At 52.5% G+C, this 5,049-nt stretch overlaps 1 long non-coding RNA gene across 1 annotated transcript in view; it reads right to left on the reverse strand.

The window, feature by feature from the left end:
• Nucleotides 1–5,049, reverse strand: part of LOC108517338 (uncharacterized) — a 10,150-nt gene that overhangs the window by 1,798 nt on the left and 3,303 nt on the right. The window lies entirely within an intron of this gene.

Genomic DNA, 5,049 nt, shown 5'->3' on the forward strand with positions numbered 1-5,049 from the left:
CCAGCCAGTGTTCAGCACAGCAGCCTTGAGGTGGCCATCGCTGTTTCCCCAACTCAATGACCTAAGGCACTAGAAGAAAATCTCCCACAACTCACAAAGGAAAAGCAATTTCCCATTTCTGAACCCTCTAAACTAAACCCTGAGAATGGCTTTGGAAATGGAGAGTTGATCCTTTTTTTAAAATGAAGAGTATACACACAGCTATTTTTTTAAAGCAATTTAGCGGAAATTCACCTTGATTCATCAATGGAAGATTTCATCATGACTTTTAAGGAAAAAAGTACACGATTTCAATATAAAAATACATCCTCATTTGAGCATAGCTGGGGTCTTCTCCATCTGCAAACAGCCAGCTCTGAGACACACACACACTTGCCATCATGTGGAAGCGTGGCTCTGCCCGTCACGCACGTGTGCACCTGCCGTCGTGTGGAGGCGTGGCTCTGCCCGTCACGCACATGTGCACTTAGTGCACATCACTAAGACTCTCCTATTCATGTTGACAAAAAATGCCAGATGATGGAAACACAAGCTGGCGACAGGGCCAGTGAAAGAGCTCAAGGTGGGACTCCAACTCTCCAGCCTGTCTGTAGGCAGGAAAAACTACTCCTGGAAGCTCACTTCAGTGAACGCACCTCAGAGTCCAAGAGCTGCTGCGAGTACAGGTGCATGGTGGCTCCTGTACCGTGCGTCTCAGTCAGACCAGAGCCTGCCTTCCCATCGCCAGCTTGTAAAATCCAAGAAAACTAAGTTGCTTGATAAACTATGAACTGAAAAAAAAATGAGCCCTGATTTTTTATCATTCAATTCAACAGACATAAAAACCACTCTGCTAAATGGCCACAGGACCACTCTGGTCTCAGCTCAGCAAAGCACAGCTGGGCCAGGTGAGAAGCAGGTGCGACGGCACTTTGTCCCTTTCAGGCTATGCCCACAAGGCGCCCAGGCTGTCCCCCACGGGGCTCCGATGCACCAGGCCACCTCCCTTCCCAAGGCTCTACACTGACCCACAGTCTCTGCACAGGACACCCCAGGTCCCTGGAGGGCAGGAGAAGAGGCTGTAGCACTGGCTGCCAAGGCAGGGGCAGCTGTCAGGGCCACCAGAGACCACAGGCAGTAGGCAGGTCACTTCCCAGAGTGGGAGCACAACCTAGGCCCCTCCTGGGGAGGTGGAGGAGTCAGAATCACATAAGAGCCAAGGTTCCAGTCCCTCAGTGCCAGCTCCATTGTCCCCTGGACTTCCCTTACAAACCACAGACGCAAAGAGAGCACTTCTTAGAATCTCCACACAGCCATGGTGGGGCACTCAACCCGCATGACCCTTCGGGGCACAGGTGCCTGGTGACTGCACTGGCCACGTGCCCTGTGGCCCCACAGAATGACACCTCATCCAGGATGGAAGCGGGAACTGAAGGCCTGGCTGAGAGACCCCAGGGGCCCGAGTCGGGAGGAGCGATGGTGCATTTGGAATCCAGTGGTGCCCCTCACTGAGTCTGGGTTAACTGCCACCACGCAGGCTTCCCTGTCCCATACGTTCCAACATGCCCTGCCCCTGAGAACAGATCCAAAGGCCTCTGGAGAATGCAGCCCTGAGCTGCTTGCTCATTCTGAAGCCAGCTCTTGTTGCTGGCCCCTTCCCAAGGGGGCCTGTGAGCTCCGGACATGGGGATGATGTGGGGCATGGGCCACCTGTAGCGGTGGCCAAGTGCAGCCTGTTCCCCATCACACTGCTTGGGAGCTGGAATTTAACTCCAGCTGCTGAACACAGGCAGTGTTTCTGGCACCCAGGGTAGGATGCCAGGGCCTGACCCTCCCAGGAGAGTCCATCATTGCTGAGCCAGTCACAGGCCACCCTGAAGCATCATCCCTGGGCAGCGAGTGGGATGCAGGGGCACAGCAGGGCACATCCCAGGCAGCTGGGAAAGTCCACGGAGGGCAAGGGCAGGGGCATGTGCCATCGTCGGAGACAGTCGGGTGGGCGGCACCCTGGGCTGCTGGGAAGGACAGTGGGGGAGGGTGGAAGGCAGGGGAGCCCTTGCCAGTTGAGAATTTCTTGATCTTTGGAATTGGTCCCCGACACCCTCTGGGACACACTTAACAATGGTAAGGCCTGGAAACTGAAAGAGGCGATCGAGGCAAATATCTCAATCAACCGAGGTCTATTCTGCCGGCTTTAGGACATGTCCAGGAAAAATGCAAGCCGCAGACACATCTGTGGCTGTTTTTCTAAAGAGGCTTTCAAGAGGTTTGGTATTTAGACACTGAGGTGAGGTGAATGGTGACATTCTTGTGAGACTTCAGTTAGCAGCCAGTAAATCTGCATTTCACACAAGGTAAATATTTGAAGAGGAAAAGGGAGTAAAGGAGGAGTCCATTTTGCAGACTTCTCTGGGGAGGTGGAGGAACACTTGATCTCGTCTTGTCTTTGGCCTGCCACTGGGAGGACAAGCTTGTAGAGGACATTATCAGCATGGAATGGAACAGACTCTCGTTTTAGGAGCTGGACTTAGATTGCACACCTAAAGTTACGATTGGCATGTCCTTGTTTGTGGGAGGCCAGCAAAGAATATACTGATGAAAGATCTGTGGGGGCACTTGGAGATGGCTGTGGCCTCCACCTTTCTGTGGGGACCTGGCTGATGCATCCTGCTAGTGACAGCTGTCCATACGGACGCGGTGTTGCATGAGCCAGACTCCAGGCTTAACCTTCCCTTTGGCATAAGAAGTTTGGGCATCCTGTGATTTTTATGTTTCTTTACATGCCCTCAGCCACTTTTTTTTTTTTTTTTTTTTTTTTTTTGAGATAGAGTCTTGCTCTGTCACCAGGCTGGAGTACAGTGGTGCAATCTCAGCTCACCGCAACCTCCACCTCCTGGGTTCAAGCAGTTCTCATCCCTCAGCCTCCCATGAAGCTGGGATTACAGGCATGTGCCACCACACACCCAGCTAATTTTTGTATTTTAAGAAGAGACAGGATTTCACCATGTTGGCCAGGCAGATCTCAAACTCCTGACCTCATGATCCACCTGCCTTGACCTCCCAAAGTGATGGGATTACAGACGTCAACCACCACACCCAACCAGCCAGGCCAATTTTTGACCAAAACAGGATCGGTGAGTGGATGTCATGCATCATCTGGGCCAACAGTGAACATGGACTTTGAAGGCATCTTGATCCTGAATACTCCATTCCCTTCCTCCTCAACTTGGTAATAACCAAGACGGTTCTGTTTCTTTGAAATTCTAAAGTGAGGCAGGCACTGGACATTCTGTTACTGTTAAAATCCACACCCTGCCTGCCTCTAAAAGGAACTTGGAGTGGAGATGCAGAAAAAATGGTATGTGCATTTAAGGAGTCCCTGCACCCCGTGGTGCAGTAGCAGCCACAACAACATCCTGGAGCCCAACAGGAGGAGCTAGTGACTCTGGGGGAGCAGACTGTCCCGGTCTCAAGGGCATTATTATTATTTTTTTTTTGGAACTGAGGTGACATTTACGTAACATACAAGTAATCATTTCAAAGCATACAGTTGGTGGCGTTTGGGGCATTCACAGTGTTGTGCAGCCACCAGCTCTCTCCAGGTCAACACGTCTTATCAGCCCAGAAGATCACTCGAAACTGGTAAGTGATCGCTCCCCTTCCCCTCCATTTAAAATGAGAGTTTTCAAGGAGACTGGCTCCAGGATGCCTGTGAGCACTAAAATTCTAGAGCTAGGTGAAAAATAGACCCTACTTCTCCTTCCATGCTAATCCATTCATTCATTAAAGAGACACAAGGGACTGGGTGCAGTGGCTCATGCCTGTAATCCCAGCACTTTGGGAGGCCAGAGCAGATGGATCACTAGGTCAGGAGATCGAGACCATCCTGGCTAACACTGCAAAATCCCATTTCTACTAAAAAGTAATAAAAATTAGTCGGGCGTGGTGGCGGGCACCTGTAGTGCCAGCTACTTGGGAGGCTGAGGCAGGAGAATTGCTTGAACCTGGGAGGTGGAGGTTCGCGCCACTGCACTCCAGCCTGGGTGACAGAGCAAGACTCCATCAGAGAGAGGGGAGTGGGGGGAGAGGAGCCCACACTCACCATTAGCATCTCTCAAATGGAAACATGGCTTGAGAATTATGCGTCCTTATGGACCAGGGACCAGGCCTCCGAGAAGTCTCCCAGGACACAAAGGTCCAGCAGGACCATGGCTGGGCTGTCACGTCCGGAAGCCACCAGGCCGGAGCAGGGGCCCCAGCAGGCAGGCCACGGTTGGGTCTGCATTGGCCTCTCTTCCCCTTTTGCACCAGCTTTCAATAAATCTTCCTTCCTCCAGTTTTTCCACATCCCCACAACCCCTTCCTCGTCCACCTGCTATTGGCAACAAAGACTTGGGGCTCTCACAGTGTGTCCCCACACATCCACAGACAGGAAGGAGTCACCCCGGCCTCCTGGGGCAGGAGGGTGCAGCATAACCGACTCTCATCACACTTTCTGTGTCTCAGCAAGTTACCAGCATTTCTTTGTATTTACTTCTGGTAAGAACAGAAACCTTAGCCGGGGCCTTGGCTGCCCTGGAGCTGCTGGGAAGGTCCCATGAGTAGAAGGGATGGGTAAAGGGTGGAAACGCCTCGTCTCCACCAGCTCACGATAAGCCCCAAGAGGAGTTTGGAGTCCCTCAGACGCTTTCGGCACCACTTAGTCAGCAGGGGGAATAACAGCTTCCGGGAAACAGGCCCGAGATGCGGGAAGGGAAGGGGACCCCGTGGGGATGACCTTACTCATTCCTGCCCCTTGCAGTCAGCACCAAGGAGAAGCCGTGGGGGAGAGCAGTGCTGAGCTCAGCGCATTGACCAGTGTCAGGGCTGAGTAGCCACAGGACAGAACTGAGAAGCAGGTACCTGCATCAAGCCTGCCGCCCTGTTTACATCCACGCATACGTTTTCCTCTTACCTGCATCAAGCCTGCCGCCCTGTTTATCTCCACGCATGCGTTTTCCTCTTACCTGCATCAAGCCTGCTGCCCAGTTTATATCCACGCATGCGTTTTCCTCTTACCTGCATCAAGCC

Source organism: Rhinopithecus bieti, unplaced genomic scaffold, assembly GCF_001698545.2.
Source record: "Rhinopithecus bieti isolate Rb0 unplaced genomic scaffold, ASM169854v2 scaffold_40803, whole genome shotgun sequence".
NCBI classification, from domain to species: Eukaryota; Metazoa; Chordata; class Mammalia; order Primates; family Cercopithecidae; genus Rhinopithecus; species Rhinopithecus bieti.